Raw genomic sequence first — 20,852 nt, forward strand, 5'->3', positions numbered from 1 at the left:
CCCAAGTCCGCTCCAAAGGTCCTGGAGAGCAATGGAAGCCAGGCATCGGTGGGGAGAGCCTGCCCTCTGAATAAAGTGATGCTCAGGCTTTCCTGTATCCTCTGCTGGAAGCAGAGTTTTCGGGTAACTGAAGCACTTGAGTGGTTTTACAATAACTTTATTCACGAAGACGCTCTCTCCAAGCCAATGGGACACTGACTAGCCTGCCTAGACAGAGACCACTGTGCCCTGTTCTGCTTTTCCTCAGTTTCTCAGGGAACCAGGCACCTCACCTTCCTGCTGGATTTTAGTGATGGCCCCAGTGATGGGGTCAAGAGCAGGGACTAGTCATGGCTCATATTCACGGGGTGTTTTGGGGGGCCTGGCTTTGTGCCAGCTGCTCTGCTTGCACCGCGTCACTCCCTGGTTCCAATGCCCCCGTGATTTGTGATGAACAGTCCTATTTAGAAACTGAGGCTTTGAGAGGTCTTACCACTTATTGCCTCTTCCTTGGCCAGATTCGGACACAGATTCTTACTCATTCTGTTTACACAGCCTCTCTGCAGGATCTGTCAAGCTTTTGACCTTGACCCTGGCTTGGAGACCTTGGTTGTCTGCTGCAAGTTTTTTTTTTTGGTCTACTTCATTTTTCCTTTAAATTTTTTATTTCTTTTAAGTTTATAATTTCAGGCTTCCAGAAAAGTTGCGAGAATTTCCATATTCCCTTCGTCAGATTCCCCAAGTGTTAACATTTTGCCAGTTTTTATCCTCGTCTGTTTTTCCCTCTCTCTTCCCCTCTCTGCCCGTCCATTTGAAAATTGAATGCAGACACAGTGCTCTCTTACCCCTAAATACTTCAGTATGTACTCCTTAAAAACAAGGACCTTCACTTATGTAACCACAGGAATCAGAAAATAAAGAAAAATCAGGAAATTAATATCAAACAATACTATTATCTAATCCATAGATTTTTATCTGATTTGGCTAATTGTCCTAAAAATGTCCTTTACAGTGAAAAAAAATCCCCCAGATCACCCACTGCCTTTAGTTCCCAGGTCTTTTCTCCTCCCTTAATGCGGAGCCCTTCCTCAGGCTTCCTTTGTGCTCATGACATTGACGTGTTTGAGGATCTCAGGCTAGTTATTTTGCAGAATGTCCGAAGTTTGGGTTTGTCTGCTGTTTTGTTAAGATTAGATTCAGTTAATGCAGTTTGGGCAGAAATACCACCAGAGCGGTGTGGTGTCTTGCTCTCCGTGGGTCCGACCAGGAGACACAGGATGTGGGCTTGATCCCGGGCTGGCCGTGTTAAACTGAATGCTTGGCTACCGTGGTGTTGCCAGCTTTCTCTATGCTTAGGTTACACTTTTTCCTTTGTAATCAGTAAGTCTCTCACGGGGAGATATTGGGTTGGCCAATAAGTTCGTTTGGGTGTTCCGTAAGATGCTACCCAAACGAACTTTTTGGCCAGCCCAATATCTTGAGACTCTGTAAATATCCAGTTACTCCTCAAATGTTAACCCACTTGTCTTAGCATTCATTGATGATTCTTGGTTGATTTACTTATTATTGTTCTGAAGGCTGCCAAAGGCATGTTTTCTAATTCCATTATTCCTTCTGCATTTACTAATTATCTTTCTACTGTAAGGAAGAGCTTTCCCTTCTTCTCCATTTATACATTCTATCAGTGTAACTCATGGGTTTTTATTTCATTCAGTGCGTTATAATTCTTTTCTATTAATATTTTGATGCTAAAATGGTCCTAGATTTGACGTTTCAAACTGGCTTCTTTGTCCTTTTGACATGTCCCCGTCATTCTGTGAGCACTTCCTCACTTTTTGGCACAAGAAGATGTTGAAGGTTCATCTGGTATTTTCCTTGGTCCTGGAATCAGCCATTTCTCCAAGGGACCCTGTTATGGTTTTTGGGTTTGTTTGTTTGTTTGTTTTTAGTGCAGAATGACATATAGAAATGACGATCTGGGGGCTAGACACGCTCATTGCTACTGGGGTGTCATTGTTTCTAGTCCTTTGTATATATACTCATGGATAATCAATCTCTCTCTCTTTTTCTCTCTGCCCCCCCATCTCTCCTTCCTTTCCTTCCTCTGTCCTTTTTTAAAACCATGAGTTCACACTTATATTTTTAATTCCAGTCCAACACTACAAGGATTCTATCTCCACCACCTCTTTTGAATTTTGCAACTCTATTCTCCAACAGTGATAAAGCGTGGCTTCAGTTGTCCACAGTATATTTATGTGTTTGTTCAATTATCAGCTACCGATAATAATCTTTGTCAGATATTTTAATTTTACTTTTAAATTAATTTTAATTGCATAGGTAATACATGAACTCATTATTTTTGACAAAAATTTAAATACAGGTAAGGCATAAATATAAGTATAGATGTATTTTCTCCTCCACACTTCTCCCCTACCCTCAGATCTAACCATTACTATCAATTTATCAAATTGAGTCTTTCCAGATTTCCTATGCCTTTACACACCCTCAGAAATTAGAATTGTAATGTTTTGAGTTATATCTATATAAATGGTTTCATGGTCTACTTGGATTGGCAACGTGTTTATTTAAAAAAAATAAAACTGTTGGAGATTATCCTTGTCAGTACACATTGATTCGCTTCATTGCAGCTCAGTTTGAGATGCTGAGTTGTAAGAGCAGTGTCTGAATATTATTTTAGCATGCCCAGTGTATGGAATATCATGCAGTGCTTAAAAAGAATGTACAACTATCTTGGGCACATGAGCAAATATCTTCCTAGAGTCACTGCAGAAAACTAGGATGGTTGCACCTTAGGACATTTGCATTCTGCAGTTAAAGGAATATTCCAACGTGGCTGTACTCAGTGTCACACCACCCTAAATGAATGCTGGTGTGTCCTTGCACACCCAGGAAGGGGAGTGGCCCCTGCCCCTTGATCAAAGGCATGGAGTGCACTCATAAGGCTGATGGCATCTTGAGGCATCAGAGACTCCACCTTACCCTCTGTTTGTGCGTGCACACGTGTGTGCGTGTGTATTGCGGGGGAGGGGGGCTGCGCTCTTTTAGATCTGTCAGTACGGGAAGAGTTATCAACTGTAGCTTATGTCTTAATCACCAAGAGACATTTCTATGACTAGGCAAGGGAATCTTCTACATGAAGGTTTTTTTTTTCTTTTAACAAATTTTGTCTATTTAAAAGTTGGGTTGGAGAAGATAAGAGTAACTTGAAATCCTATCAGCAACAGCATCTCTTATAAGAATAGCTTTGCATTTCCTAGTCCAATCTGTAGGAGCAATGGCCCTTCTATCTCTTTGCCATTTCCTCCCAGGTGGCTCTTCCTGCCCATTATCCTATTTTAGCCCCTCACCCATCCAATGAGGAAGGCGAGGCAAGTTTTCCCCACTCTGTAGATTTCTCTTACTTAAGGTCACACAGCCAATGTTGGAAACTAGGCTCCAACCCAAGCATTCAAGATTTTTTTAAAGTAAGATTTTTTTCTCATATACTGACCTGTAACAATTGAAATAAAGTAGAACATGAAGAAACACTTTTACGTCATCCATAATCAACACTGTCATCCAGCGATAACCACCATGAATACATTCTTATATACTTCATACACATATAACAAAATTATATAGAGTAGTTAACTGAGTGCTTTATACTTCCCAATGCCATTGGCTTTTTTTTGTATTGATAAGATTTCAAATGATTGTATAATATCCTATCATGTGGCTAGATCATAATTTGGGCAATCCTCCATAGTTGGAGTTAGGCTTATTTTATATTGTCGTTGTTATAAATAAAGTTTCGAATAATACCCCTGAATGCAAATATTATTTAACTATATCACTAAAAATGAGGTGAAATCATGGGCCAAGAGTTGTGCACATGTTTAGGATCTTAATACCGAAAACACAATTCTGCTCTAAAAAGGCTACAGGGCAACCACCAGGTTGCCAGCAGCCTTCCTCACACATTAAACATAAGAAGTCATGATGGAATATAGATACATAAAGTTTCCAAATGCATGTGAGGAAAACAGAGTCAGCAAGGTGAACGAAGCTTCCTAGGGTCACAGAGAGGGGATTCAGCTCCCATTCCCACTGCTTGATGAACACAAGTCAGCTGTTGCCCCATATCATCTGCACTTGCCTGACCTTGGCAAGGGAGGCATAGAACTCCCAAGGGTGGTATCTTGTATCGTTGAACATGCTTCTGCCCCCGCCACCTTTGCTTCTGCTATTTGAGATGACTCATCCCCTATGCAGGCAGCTGGATGGTCACCCCTGTAATACCGGCCCCCATGGTTCACCTCCCTCTGACCTGGCCAAGTTCAGAGCACTATATCACATGGGATATGGTGCCAGATATGAGGATTAGTGAGATAGAGTGGGACCCAGTCTACACGGCCCAACCCAGGGGTGAGCAGATAGATGATATGAAGGACAAAGGAAAAAATGCCACAAACTTGTTTCAGAGTGATGCTTATAAATGGGTAAGAGTATAATCATGGGTTGAGTTAACAGCATGGATTAAAAACATGCCAGGTACCAGGATTGGGATTGTGTTAAGATCGGACTAAGCAAATTAGGGTTGTGGTTCCTCTAAGTGTAGTGAAGAAAAATTGGAGACAAATGTAAAACACTGTACTTCTCTTAGTCCATATAAAGTAAATAGCCAAATAGCTATATCTATAGCTAGATGAACATCCTTGCTTTTATTGAAGGCTTTAGAAACATTGGTTTAGTGGAGTTTTCTGGAAAAGCAAATTTTAAGTGAAGGTCTGAAACAGAGTTGTCCTGTGTGAGAGGAAACCACTGGCTGCCCGAGTAGATAAGAAAGGCATTTAAAAAATATGGCCTGAAAATTCCTTGGGGAAATGAAATTACCCATGTAATTCTCTATATGGGTTACATCCTTTGAATAATGGTATACTTGGAGTCAAATCAAGGCGGTACCACAGGGCAGATCACCTAATGGGAGCAGGACACATGGGGCAGGAACCTCAGAGGTTTATGGAAAATCTCAATACTCTCCAAACTTCCCTGGTGATAAGAATTACTACCTTAGTGATTCTGATTCTAATGCAGGAACTTTTGAGAAGATCTTTTCAAATATTGATGACCATAAGATCACCTTTGAGTCTTATTAAATGGCACATTCTGAATCTGTATGTCAGGCTGGGACCTGAGAGTCTGCATTTTCCATAAGCTCCCAGGTGATGCTGCTGCTGCTCTTCTAAAGAACACATTTTGAAAAGGAAGAGATGTAGACCAGGTGTCTCAAACAGAGAGCTCATGAGATATATATAGTTATAGATGTGTTTATTTTTTTTCAAGTTTTGTTGCTAATATTAAAAAATGGAAGACTTCCACTTCCAACCATGATGAAGTAACTGGCACCAGACTTGTTCTCTTGCCATAAGCAACTATACAACTAGACACGATATATGACAATGATTTTCAGGCACTACAAAATAGATAACATAAAACAGTGAGTCCTGGAAGAAGGGAAATTCAAGAGATAAACTCTGTGGTCACTTAGCCCTCTGCCTGAGGACAAGTTACAAAAAGCACAGTAATCTGGTGTCTGAGCAGAGCATAGCAGTTCTGCTGAGCTGAGGAGACAAAGGTTAGAGTTTGGGTCACTTCAACTGCTTGGAATTTGCACAGTGGAGCATCATAGAAAGGAAACTGTGTGTGGGGGGTACCACACAAGTCCATGGCTGAGGGCCAGGCTGCACATACATGAAGATTACCCAATGCTTACCAAAAAGCATCAGCTAAAGGGTTGAAATCAGAACAGAGGGAGCAGAAGTTGAGCAGTGATGGAGCAAGAGCGGTCTTGTGGGCGCTGGATGCTTGACTCATGATACTGTCAGAGTGGAAAGAACTCTTTAGCACCTTGTTAACACCCCATGGATCCACTTAGTCACCAGAAAAGTTGTGTCTTAGGTATAAGAACTCTAGATTTGACCTAACAAAGTCTAAATTCAAGCTCCAACAAGATGCAGAGAGTTTAGAGACTGAGTGCAAGTTAGAGGAGCTTGAAAATATCTTGGACTTTCCATAGATCTGCATTAACAAACATAAAACCAAGCCAAGTTCCAGGTGATCCACCAGCAATTAAACTGCTTAATAAAATAATACATACACTCCTAAATAAGGCTAACAGAATCTAGATTCTCTATAACATATCATCTGTAATGTACAGTATTCAATCAAGCATCATTAAACATTCAAAAAAAAAAAGGGAAAAAAACAGGAAAATATGATCCAGGAATAACGAAAATGTAGTCCATAGAAGCTAGACTTGACATGGCCCAGATGTTGGAGTTAGCAAACATTTTAAAGCAGCTATTATAGTTATGCTCAAAGAATTAAAAGAAAATATGGTCTTAATAAATCAACAGAAAAATAATTTGAGCAGAGAAAGGCAAACTATAAAAGAAGAGCCAAATGGAAGTGATAGACCTGAAAATTATAATAAATGAAATATAGAAATTTGACGGGCTTAACATAAGATTTTATTTTATTTTTATCTTTTTTTTTTTCTTTTTTTGGCTGCACCGTGTGGCATGTGGGATCTTAGATCCCCGTTCAATGTTAGCGTGGAGTCTTAAACACTGGACCACCAGGGAAATCCTCTTAATGTAAGATTTTAAATGGACAAAACACTTTTTGTTTTGTTTGCAGATCAAATGTCAGTTGATCCTGTTTACAGATCAACAGACATTTTCCAACCAAAATTGCAGAGAAAAAAAGAATTGGAAAAAAAAATGAGTAGAACTGCTATTATATAGTAGCAGTTCTGAAAGAGAGTCCACAAGACCATTTCAGAAATTCTTCAGTGTTAAAGCTGTTTTGATTTTGTTTCAAAATCAAAAGCTAAGATTTTACTTGCCCTTTCCATTCCCATTCATTCATGGGTGTACAGTGGTGTTTCCCAGAGGCTACGTGATGTGTTATATCACAACAGATAGATGCAGAATCAGATAAAAGAATCTAGCTGTCTTTTATTTATTAAGCCAGAATAGCACTCTGTAAAAATATAAAACAATGCTATTCTTTTCACTAAGATTTACTTAAAACATGTTTTTTATCCGTTAAGAATATGTTATTTATGTTAACATGTAATGACCTTCTTCTGCTTTATCTCCTCCTCCTCCTTCTTATTACTAAATAATATTTATTATTAATAATTTAATATTAATAATTAATAATTATTATTATTTAAAAGAATTTCTCAGTTTTACTTTCTAATACAGTAAGTATCAATAGATATATCCCAAATAAACAGATGTTCTTTGGAGTTCTTAAATTTTTAAATAATGTAAAGAAATACTGAGACAAAAAAAAAAAAAAAAATGAGTACTACTGGTCTTGCCAAAGTGGAATTAGAGTTCCAGATGGAGAAAACAATGATAATGAGTCAGACCAAAATTTCAAGAAATAATGACTTAAAACATATCAAATGCAATGAAATACAATGACTTAATTTAGAAAAATTCAGCCAACTCCAAGCAAGATAAATACAAAGTAAAATATCAGAGTCAAATTGCCCAAAACCAAAGCTAAGAAAATCTTGAAAGCAGCCAGATAAAAAACATACATTATGTACAGAAGAAAATAAGAAGAAGACACTGACTGCTGACTTCACTTATGAAACAACAGCGACTAAGAGACAATTGAATTACATTTTTAAAAAGTAAAAGAAAAATATTCTGTCAAGTCAGATTCTATATTTAGCAAAAATTACCTCCAAAAATGAGGATTAAATAATGATATTTTCTGACAAACAACAATTTGTAAAATTTATTGTTAGGATACCTACACTACAAAAAAAAATGCTGAAAGATGGTATTCAGGATGAAGAAAATGATATAAAGTAGAAATTTAAATTTCCACATATTTTAAAATAAAACAGCAATTTTCTAAATAATTTATGAGTCAATAAAAATACACAAGATAAATTTAAAATATTTTGAAGCTAATGGAGATGAGAATATAACATTTAAAAATTTGTGGGGTACAGCCAGAGCAGTGCTTTGAACAAAATTTATAGCTTTAAATATCTATATTAGAAAATAAAAAGGTGTAACACCAATTATTTATTTCCATCTTATAGAGATAGAAAAAGAAAACTAAAATAAGCCAAGGTAGTAGAAGGAAAGAATTAATAAATATAAGAGCAGATACAAATGAACAGGAAACATGCATGTAAAGAAAATTAACAAAGCCAAAAGTTGGCTCTTTGAAAAGATTAATAAAGTTAAAAAACCTCTAGCAAGAATAATTGATGAACAAAGAGGGATGCCAAATTACCAATATCAGAAATACAAATAGGAATATTAATATGTATTCTACAGAATATCAATACATATCCACAATAATAACAAATACATATACTGAAGAAGAATAAGAAATAATAACACTAATAAAGGAATAATAATAAAAATAATAAGATATTACAAACAACTTTATGCCAATAAATTTAACAACTTAGATGAAATGGGCAAATGCCTTAAAAAACACAGTCTTCTAAAACTTAATCAACAGGAAAATTTGAATAATCTTATAATAGTAAAAGAATTGAATTTATTATCAAAAACCTTCCCACAAGGGAAGCTCTGTGTTGAGATGAGTTCACTATTAAATTCTATCAAACACTTACAAAAGCAATAATAATAATATACACAAACTTTTTCTAAAAATATAGGAGGAGAGACTGCTTCCCAACATGCTTTATAAGACCAGCGTAACCCTGATATCAAGCTGACAATGTCATTAGAAGGAAAGAAAACTACAGGCCAAAATCTCTCATGAACATACAAGCCAAAATCTTCAATAAAATATTAGCAAACTGAGTTGGGCATTCTATAACACGTATACCCTAGGGTTGTAAAGATATTTCAACACAAAAATTAATCAATTAATTTAGCACATTACAGAATTAATGAAAAAATATCACAGTTATCTCAATAGACATAGAAAAAGAACTTGATGAAATCCAAAACCCATTCATGATTTAAAAAAAAAATCAGCAAATTACAGATAAAAGGAAACTTTCTCAACCTGACGGTGGGAATCTATGAAAATCATACAGCAACCATCATTCTTAATGGTTAAAGACTGAATTCTTTCCCCTAAGATTGGGAAAAAGGCAAAGATGTTCAATCTCATATTTTCTCTTCAATATTGTACTAAATGTCCCAGCCAGTGCAACAAGGTAAGAAAATGAAATAAAAAACATAAATATTAAAAAAGAAATAAAACTTTCTTCATTAACACATGACATGATTGTCTGCATAGAATATCCTAAGGAATCTACAAAAACCTACCAGATCTAAAAATGAGTTTAGTTAGGTCACAGAATACAAGATAAATGTACAAAATTAATTGCGTTCATATATGAGAGACAAATATTTAGAAAATAAAATTTAAAAATAAAATATTTAGGAGTAAATTTAATGAAAGCTGTGCAAAATTTCTACATAGAAAACTATAAAATGTTACTGAACAAAATTAAGAAAGATCTCAATAAATTAAAAGATACATCCTGTTGTCCTGTTGATGGATTGGAAGATTTGATAGAGTTAAGATGTCCCTTGTCCCCAAACTGACCTATAGAGTCAATAAAATTCCAATCAAGATCTCAGTAGACTTTTTCTTTTGTATAAGTTAACAAACTGATGCTAAAATTTGTCTGAAAAAGAAAAGGATCTAAGATAGCAAAAATGATTCTTTAAAATAACAAACAAACAAACAATGTGGGAGGATTCACACTACCTGATTTCTATAATGCTATAAGAGCTAGGTATCTGTATGGAACAAAAATGAACCATAATGCTTACTTCACTTCTTTTTCAAGAAATAATTGGAAATGGTTCATAGAGTTGAGCATAAAGCCTAAAACTGTAAAACTTTTAGAAGACAATATAGGAGATAAACTGTGCAACTTAGGGGTAGAAAAATATTTCCAAGGACACAAAACGTATTGACTAGAGAAAAATGACAAATTGTACTTCATTAAAATTAAAATTGTTTGCCTTTCAAAAGACATTGAAAGAAAAGGAAATATCAAGCCACAGACTGGGAGATATTATTTGCATTACACACATCTGACAAAGACTTGTATCCAGATTATATAAAGCTTTCTTACAACTCAGTAATAGGAAGGCAACCAACTAATAAATAACGGGCAAAAGATTTGAACAGACAATTCACAAAAGAAGATATACAGATGGCCAATGAGCACATGAAATGATGCTCAACACCATTAGTTATTAGGAAAATGCAAATTAAATGAGATACCACTTCATAGCTAAATGACTAAAATTATGACTAAAATGACTAAATGACTAAAATTAAAAAGACTGAGAATACCAAGCATTGGGAAGGATGTTGAGCAACTGGAACTCATATATTACTGGTGGGGGGGGGCGGGTAAAATGGTACAATCACTTTTGAAAACTGTTTGGCAGCTTCTTATAAAACTAAGCATACTCCTATCAAATGGCTCAGCAATTCCATTCCTAAATTTTTACCCAAAAGAATTGCAAAACACATGTCCATAAAAAGACTTGCCCAGAAATGGTCATAGCAACTTTATTGATAATAGCTTAAATCTGGAAAGAACCCAAATGGGAATGAGTAAACAATTACGATCCATTTATACAATGGACTAGTACTCAGCCATAAAAAGGAGCAGGTATTAAAACATGCAACAACATGGATAGATCTCACAGACATCATGCTGAGTGGAAAAAAGTGGGCAGAAAAAAAAAGATTCTGTATGATTCCATTTATATTAAATCCTAATATTATAATTCTAGGGATAGGAAACAGACCAGTGGTGTGCTGGAGCAGTGGGTGGGAGGGAGGAGATTGACTTCATGTACAGGAGGGAGCTTTTTGGGGAGATGGAAGTGTTCTATAACTTGATTGGGTTGGTGGTTGTATAGGTGTATACTTTGGTCAAATATCGTTGACCTGTGCACTTAAAGTGTGCTGATTTTAAACTACTATAAATCAGACCTGAATAAAATCAATTTTTAAAAAATTGGTTCATTTAACATAAAAATCTGGAGTTTAGGATTCTCTTGAAAAGCCAGATCTAGAAAAATACTAGGAAAGCAACCCCATTTAGTGACAACCAAGTGGAGCTAAGATATGGCTGCCCCATTCCGATGGGACAAGCATCTTTCTAAAGTCCTCACAGGCCCTCTCCCTCCTCAGTCACTTATGCTGTCCCTTTTTGCTATCTGTTGAATGCATTTTGGCCTCTGCTCTTAACGAACAAACAAACAACTAAGTTTGTTTGTGTGCTCATTGATTTATTCAGCCATCAATCTTTTGTGCAATATGTTCTCAGTTCATTGGACTGGCCATTTCTTCTCCATGATATCAATCCCTCTTCATCTGAGGAGCAGGAGTGAAGCTACAATATTACATTCAAGGCGATGGCATTTTACGGACCCTCCCCCAAGCTTAGCTACCTTTGGCTCAGGGTGGGGTCGCATGTTTAACTCCTTTGGAATAAGGAGAAGAGGCCAAGAGGAAGAAGGAGTCAGGGTGACCCTGTTCTGACCGTCCCTGACTCCTGGGTCTTCTCCCCAGGACCAGCTCTAGGGTGGAGGGGCAAGTAACTGAGGTTGCATTACAGAAAACCCAATCAGGGCATATAAATCAGGATCTGGAGTTAAAGAAAAGTGGAATTTTATACAACGGATCATTATTATATGGCTTAGGCTCTGTAAATCAGTCCGTTGTAGCTGAAGTGTGAAGTGACTGCCCTTAAATCAGAACATTTTCTTTAGGAATTCCTGGGCATGACTTGTAAAACTGCTGTAGGATCTGTAAGCTCCCATTGGAGTTATGTAAATACACTGCCTCCCCTATAGAGCAGTTGAATGTTTTAACTAAATCTAATTCTTAAAATAATGATTTCTGAATCAAAACTTTGCTGGGAAGATTTACAGGCAAGTTTTATAAATCAGTGGCAAGATATATAACTCAGATAGTGAGAAGTGCAGATTTATAAATCCAACTTGTAAATCAGGAGAAAAAACATCATGTTTTACACTAAATAATATTTTTACAAATGGCACCTCATACATCATGCAATTGCCACAAATCTTTCACACTGGAGTCAGGCTACATAATACAAGGCTGAATCACAAAGGAAATTGAGGTCTGGGTGGTGATGTCGGCAGGAAGACTCGTGTGGAAAAATGCTGTTCCGTCCCCCTCATCAATGGAGATGGGCGAGGGGCTCTGGAATCAGACTCTCTCCGGTTTGTAATTCCTTTTGGCAGCCTGAGAGCGGCCTGACGGTGGGTGAATTTCATCACCATCCAACTCTCAGTTTACACATCTATAAAATGCAGACAATAATCCCTTTGCCAAAAGAATGTTGACAGGATTAAATGAGATAATTTCTGTAAAGCAATGAGCCCAGTGTCTGGAAAGTACTGAGTGCCTAATAAATGTTCATTGTTATCTGTTGATATATTATCAAATTCATTATTGTTGTTGTTATTATTATTTTCAGTCTACATCAGTTTCCCATTCCATGACTCATAAAAGAAAGTAGTTGTGGGAAGCAGGGGCAGGGATGGGGCTGTTGACTCCCGGGCAGTGGAGCCTGAGAGCTGGTTTATGTCCTCCTACTCCAACTGTGTTAGCCTGGACCATTTTCCCTGGTATTCCTCAATTTCTGGCTGGAAGAATTTCCCCCAAAAGGGCTCCTGAAGGTCATTTTTTGAGACCCAACTTCTATGCAGAATTTAAATAAAAGCTAATGTTTTTAAGAAGCTTGTTACAAAAGTAATACATTTTTATTGCAGAATATTTGGAAAATAATGAAAATCACCAATACTCTTGCCACCCAGAGATAATCACTGATAACTTTCTGGTTATCCTCTTAAGGTCTTTTTCTATGCATACATTTACATACATACATTTTTAAAAAACCAAAAATGAGACCACATTGTACAGGTTGTCTTGCAAATTTTTTTTCTACTTAACTATATATTGTGAACCTTTGCCAAAGTCACTAAGTATGTTTTTTTTTATGATCGTGTATTATACTACACCATAATTTATTTAGCCAGTTCCATATTGTCAGACATTTATTTTGTTTTAATTTTTTGCTATTATAAACAACATTCCAGGGAACATCTTTTAAATAAATTTCTGCAGTTATTTATGATTATTTTCTAAGGATAAATTCTTAGAAGAGGAATTGCTGTGTAAATGGGTTGTGCACGTTTTTAAGAATTTTGCCAAGTTACCCACTGGAAAGCTTGTATCACTTTAAGCCCATGCCAGCAATCTGTGGGTGCCCATTTCCCCATGCTCCAGACAATCTTTTTTCTTTTTTTTTTTTTAGACTGCCAATGTAATAGCTGAAAAACTGTGTTTCGCTATTGTTTCAGTTTGCACATCTTTGACAGCTTGTAAAGTTAAACATTTTTCATATTTTTGCTGTTAGTACTTCTTTTGTGAATTTCCTAATCATGTCTTTTGACCACAATGACATTTCAGAGCGTTAGAAATATTAACCCATTGTTACGTATGTTGCAAATATTTGTTTTCTCAGTTTGTCATTTGCCCTTAAATTGTGCTTATGGCAGAAGATTTTGATTTATATGTGGTTAATTCTATCAGTATTTACTTTATGATAAGACACTCTTTAAAAGTTTTCCCAGAACAAGTTCATGTAAACATACACCTGTATTTACTTGTAGTTATTTTGTATATGTACTTTAAACCCTTAATCCACCTGAAATTTGTTTTAGGAGGTGGTGTGAAGTAGTGATGAATTAATTTGTTCTTAGGATTTCATAATTGCCCTTTCATCACTTCCCCTGGAGATTTGAAATACCCCTCCTACCAGGAACAACGTTCTTATATGTTCTTTCTACCTGCTTCTCCCTAATCCAGTCTATTTTAATTATTGTAGTTTTAGAATCTATTTTGTTATCTGTTTGTGCAAATATCCCTAATATTTCTGTTTCATCAAATTCTCCTTAATTATTTTGTCTATTGATTCACCCAGACATTTAAAATTCTTTTGTCAAGTGTCAAAGAAAAAGGTGTTAAAATGTGAATTGGAATTACAAAAGACATCAATAAATTGGAGTGATGCCTTTACGATTGTTAGCCTTCTGTTCCAGACAAAAAGATACATGGCACGTATCCCCTCTTATTTTAGCCTCCTTGCATCTACCTCAGTAAAAGTTTTCTTTCCACTCCCTTACAAAACCGTTGGGTCAGGATAACTTCCTAATCAGGTAAGATTGATGTTATTTGACCCTGTTTGTTTCAATGGAATTCAAATCCAAAGTCCTCTAAGAGGAGGGAGAAAGTGGAGAGAGGTTAATCTAAGGTTAGGGTGACGAGGATGTTTGGGTCTCTCCTTTGAAGCACTTGGTTCCAGGAAGGCTCTATAGAAAACTTCAAACACCAAAGTCTACAAGTGACCATGCAGTCACCGACCCACATGAAATGCTTCTGTGCAGGCTCACTTAGTATCTTGGCTGGCAACCTTCAGTGTTCAAATATCCCAACAAAAGGAAAAACGCTTGACCTTCAGCTACTGATTGAAACACAAGAAAACAAATAATAATGAAAAAATGAAACACCTGTCTGGGAAACCGTCCTGGGAAAGATACTTGACACTGTCTCAAGTATCATTGGGGAATTCAGGAATTATGAGAACTCAACAATGCTTTCTTGTTTTCTGAGTGTTATTGGGCTCCCTCTACTCTCCTTCCAACTGTCCAATAAAGTATGGCCTTGGGTACCATGAACAGATTTGGAGTTTAAGATGATTCCAGCTGTTTCATGGAGAATGTTGCAGGGAGCAAGAATGGTCATGGGAAGGCCAGTTGGGAGGCAGTTCCGTTGTTCAGATGGGACATGACAGTATTATGGACTTGTTGAGGGCAGTGCTTGTGAAGGGAAGGTATCAGAGTCTAGATATATTTTGGTGATGGAATAAATAGGATTTGATGATGAGATTAGAGAGAGAGGGATGTCAAAGGTGATTCCCAGGTTTCGGGCAAAAGAAACTGGATGGGGCTTCCCTGGTGGCGCAGTGGTTGAGAGTCCGCCTGCCGAATAAATAGGATTTGATGATGAGATTAGAGAAAGAGGGATGTCAAAGATGATTCCCAGGTTTCGGGCAAAAGAAACTGGATGATTGCTGAGATTTTATAGGCTGAAGTAGGAGAAGATTTGGGAGCAGCAGGGATAAAACTGGCCAGAGTTGAATTTCGGATGTGCCTATATAGGTCCAGACTCTACTGGCATTAAGTGATAGAGATCCACCTACAACTCTCCCAAATGAAAGAGAAGTGTCTTGACTTCTGTAGTGGAATGTCTGGGTGGGACTGATGTCCAGATCCAGGTGCCCAATGCTGTCATCAGGAATCGCTCTCCTCTCTCCTCTTTCCTCTCCCTTCTCTACATTGGAATCCAAACTCCCCCTCCCCACTCTCTCTCTCTGATGTGCTTCCTCTGCATCACTTTCATCCTCAAGCAAAGTTCTCCCCAAGTATGGGGGCAGAGTTGGCTCAGCCATTGCAGACTTACATTCTACCAGTTAGCAATCCCAGTAGAAAAATAAGAAAAAATAAGATTTCCCTCAAATAGCACCAATAACATTGCTGGGAATAAATGTTCTTGACCAGCTTTTACTACACACCTCTCTTTATACCAATCTGATGCTGCTAGACTAGTTATAGGACTAAACTACATGAAAGAATGCAGCTGCAAGGGAATGGTTCTCCAAAACTAAACTGGGTACCTTGACCAACACAAGAAATAGATTGGCCAGACAAATCACAGATGTCTACTATTTGCCAATAGATAGGCGACCTTATAGTTGATTGTCCAAAACACGTTTAAGCATGAAAGGGGTGATAGGGATAATGATGCCAGGGAAACACATGTAAACAGAGATTATCCTGACCACCTGGAGACATATTATCACCTTATCTGTAGGACCTCTGAGTAGAGATGTTGACTAGTTGTTGGTGTTCAGGTAAGAGGGCTGGGATGGGATAGAGGAATTGGAGCAGGTGACAGGAGCAGTCCTCATGGAATGAAAAGAAAAGAAGCCAGTTTGGAGTGTGCTGAAGATTGAAAGGAGGTGAGGAATTGGAACAGCATGTGGGCACAACTCTCCTCAGCTGGATTGGGAAGGGCAATAGGGAGACAAAGCAAAGTAGGAATAAAGTATGTAGGAGCAGGGAAGATGCATTTGAAGGACAGGAGACACGTGGACATTTTGGGAGAGAGAATAGTGACTGTGGAAGGAAGCCCTGAGAAGCTGGGAGGAGAAGGGGTCCTTAGGAGGGAGGAGGGCCAGTTTCACCTTTGTCTCAGGAGGGAAGCAGGGGAGGAGGGGCAGGTGCAGGTAGGCTGACAGAATCAGTGTTGGGCAGATGAGATGCTCTATGTGATGGCTTCTCATTGCTCCACGAAATACAACACAAGGACCTTTGGCAAGATTGGAGTTTGAGGACAGAGAGGAGTTGAAACAGTCACTGTCGTAAGAGGGTTGGTGAGAGAAATGTGCCAAAGTTGCTGGGCAGCCTGGTGGCCCAAATGAGGCTGGCACTGGGGTGAGACCAGTCTTGGAATTCTTCTCTGATGAAGACACCTAAGGAAATGGCAGTGTCCCTGTCAGCTCATCCCCACAGGGATTGTGGCAGACCACTTCCCTTCATTCTCCAGGACCCCAAAGATGTTGGCACCTTTCCTGTACCCACAGTCTGAAATGGACTCTGGGGTACAGGAAATGTGACAGAGACACAGAGTCCATATTTGGGATACACAGAAGGTCACGTTCTAGGATCCCCTGAGGTAAAGGGGCCTCGTGCCTATGAATGCCAGCATTTTTGTGAAGGAGAAACATTTTTAAAGCCATCTTTTCAGTTCTAAGAGGTTGCTGAAGTCGGGGCAAGGTGGAATTTGCCATAACTCACTCCTCAAGTCCTACAGAGGTCTCCAGCCATGCGTTTCGGTGGTCAGCAGGTGCTCCAGAAACTCCATGAGAACAGGGTCACTGGGGGGTCACCACGTGCCTCTGGCACAGGCACTCTTCTCAGCACATAGAAGATGCTTCATATCTGCTGATTGAGCAGGAGAACTCTGAGCTTATTCTGGACTGATCGATGGGTTGGGACCTCCAGGTACCCTGAGCTTTTAGCCTGTACTTGGAAGCTGGCACCCTTGTGTTTTCATCCTCGCTGGTATTTAGCCATTTAAGAAATTCATGTTGAGCATTATGGCTTCTAGCCTTTGAGCACAGTGTCTTTAATTGATTGACATTTGATGAATTAAGTAAAAAATGTTATAAAAGGAAATTGTGGTGGATTCACCTTATGCTTAATTTTTTTTTAAGCATTGAAATTAAAGGAACTCTCTTCCATACACCAGCTACTTGCTGAAGCTGCTAAATAGCAAGGATCTGATTTAATATCTGGGGTATTCGGGAGCCTGAAAGCTAGAGAATGAGAATGAGAGGTAGCATTGACCCACCACACCTGGCCTTCTAGCAGGTCCTGTCTGGTCCACAGGGACCTGCTTAACCAAAGCACAAAGGATCACAGCCTGAAAGACAGTGATGGAGACATCCTCGGGTGTTTGTCTCCACAACAAACGTCACTTGAAACTTCCCTTTTCCCCCTTCAGAATGCCAACGTGATTATGCATCGAGCTGTTGCTATTTACAGAGCTCTCAGCACAGAGAGCATTACACAGCCAGTGACACAGAATTACAACCATCTAGACATATGGTTTGGATAAACAAAGCACAAAGCGCAAATTAACCATGGTTGACTAGAACTCCCGCTCTCTGCTCCCCAGGGAGGGACTTTAGTGAAACTCCCAGTCGGAGAACGCAATACATATCAGAAAGTATAGTACATCCAGCGTGGTTTAGACAAATGCTAAGCCTTATTTTATGCTTTTCATGGTGCCAGAGCACAATGGCACCAACCTGTCTAGGAAAAGTTATAACTCTGTGCCAGTTTCCTGTAAATAGTAATTGTACGCCTACTGGATTCCATGCCTGTGTGCTCCAAGACCAAAGAATGCCTTTCGTTTGTCATCACCTTGCTTCCACTTCCCATGTCACCAAAGGCAGTTGCCTCATGAATCTGGATATCAGAGCTGTGTGGAGTTGGACATAAGTAGCCTCCTCTGAGTAAATATCCTTCAACTTCCACTGTGGTCCTTCCCCCTCACTGAGTCCCCCATGATTGTCTGCAGAGAAGAACCCCCTCCCATGCTGGACAGTCAAGGTCTGAGCTCATCCAGTCCCAGGGGTACCATTAGGAGTGGGCTGATTCTCTTTTCTGGCAGTAAGGGTTCCCCTCACTTCCCATATTTTATATTTCATGAGAAATTCTTCTGAGACAGGAAACTTTCTGTGTGAGGTCTTTGGCCTCATCATTGACACATGAACCTTATAAACTTTGTTTGACAATAAAGAGTATAATATTTGCTTTTCATAATACATGTGCATCGCTTTCCAAAGGAGAGAGCAAAATAAATAAATAACCAGAGTGAAAGGCTTCTACTTGGCTTGGACACTTGTACTGGAGTTTTTCAAAAAGGAAAAAAAATCCACAAAACACTTGGCTAAATATATACCTACTTTTTTTCTTGTCTTTAGTGGCTTTTCAGATGTACATTATATACTTAATTCCCTCTCTCCCTCTTTCTCTCTCTGCCTCCTCTGTCTCTGTCTCTCTCTTTCACACACACACGAACACACACACTTTATAAAAATTAAAATTAGAGCTCATCATTTAGGGACTTAAGAAGGTATGCCCACGTGGCCCTAGAAATACTAAGGACTCTATAGTAACGGATAAAACTTAAAGACTTAAATCTTATTCGTTGATAAACCTTCAAGGCTCATTATCTTATTAGCTGACCCTATTGTTTTAAGTAAACACCAAGAACAAATTCTGCTCCAACAGATGAGCAGTCTTCAGGCTCGGAAGTTCAAAGGGAGCGTGAAGGGCATCAAATCTCTAACCTCTAATCAATGGAAATCCCAGATGTCAACTTCCAGAGCGGCATGGTCTTCTTGAGTCGGATGATTTCTGTGCGATCCATTCAAGTGGCCTTGACGTTTTCTTCTTGTGAAGGTTGGGCAGGCGGCAGGACTCTCTGCCCTGGCTCCACATGGGTATTTATCGACATGTCTACTTGCTGTCATTTTCACGTCTCATTTCCAACTCTCTGAAGTGAATAAGGAAGACTACTGAATCATTCTCTGTCACGTTAATTTGGCCAAATAGAAATAGGGTGGGACAGGAGCCGAGATTTCCAGGGCAAAGCTAATGGACTTACCAAAGCCACTTACCTGGATTCAATAGTTCAAATCAACTCCATTCAATTCAGCAAATATTTCCTGATACCTCCTCTGAAAGAAGTACTGGTGCTGAGCCCTGTAGAAAATGTAGAAAAGGATAAATTTCCCTCTTGAAGTTCCAGTCTAGAGGGAAGGTATTTTGGAATAAAACAATCCTATAGAAGAAAGGCAGCAATGAGAGGGACAGGAGGACCTGAAGGAGGGAGGAATCAACTGATTAGCATTGGGAGGCAGAAAGGTGGGAAGCTGGATATTCCTCCTGATCCTTTTAAGGTTTCTCCAAATCTAGAAAGGTCATGGGATGTGTACCAGGTCTCAGTCCTACTTGTCTCTTTCCATATCAAGAGTCAAATGAAAACATCTCCAAGCATATTGAGAATAGCAGCTGGTCATAAGCCCATTCGCATCATGGACTCAATGTACATTGGATGTGTTTCATTTTGCTTCTATGTGAAACAGATTATACTAGCCCATAAAGAGGGATTTTACATTTAGTCTTATGTGACATTCATTAGTAACATTTTCCCGTATGCACTTACAGATGTCCATTCAGGAAATTTGTGGGAAATCACTCGGGGGCTCAAAGAATTGATGAGAAGGGGGAAGACTCTGGCTCGAAAGAGGCTGGAATTGAGGTATATCCAGGACCCAGGCTGACTCAACCTTAAGCAGTGTCAGGGAACATTCTTCTCTCTGGAGGGCTGAACTCCAAACGCCTCCCTGACCTCACATCACTGTTCTCCACATTCAAAGTCATGTGGGAGACTTTGGCTGATTGCCCTGGCTTGTGTCCAGGGCCCAATTCTTGGCACCATGGTTTACAGTCTTAACAAGACCACCATAAAGGGAGAGGGAACCCCCCCCCTCCCATCCCAGGAAGAAATCAGGTTGCCATTATTGGAAGTAAGGTGAAATGACTGGGGGGACCAAGACACCAAGAAGCCCACCATAGTCAGTGAGGAAAACACTGTGTTAATGCCAAGATAATTAAGTCATGGACAGTGAAGAAAAGTGATGCACCGGTTAGGGTTGGAGGGTAAATAACTGATCATAAAGCAAGGAAGAAGGGAAAGCGCTACAGCAAAGAGGAGACGAAGAGGTATTTCAAGGGGAAATCAGAAGAGGGACACTAGTTTCTGCTCCATGTATTCAAGGAAGCTCAGGATGAAATCACGGTGATGCCATAGAGCAGGGGTTCCCAACCCCCGGGCAAAGGACTGGTATCGGTCCGCGGCCCGTTAGGAACCGGGCCGCACAGCAGGAGGTGAGCGGCGGGTGGGTAAGCGAAGCTTCATCTGCCGCTCCCCATCGCTCCCCATTGGTCCCCATTGCCTGCCTTACCGCCTGAACCATACCCCACCCTGTCCGTGGAAAAATTGTCTTCCACAAAACCAGTCCCTGGTGCCAAAAAGTTTGGGGACCGCTGCCATAGAGGGAATGCGAAATGTATCTGAGGAGCTCAAACAGTTGG

This window comes from Physeter macrocephalus, chromosome 17, assembly GCF_002837175.3.
Source record: "Physeter macrocephalus isolate SW-GA chromosome 17, ASM283717v5, whole genome shotgun sequence".
Classification (NCBI taxonomy): Eukaryota; Metazoa; Chordata; class Mammalia; order Artiodactyla; family Physeteridae; genus Physeter; species Physeter macrocephalus.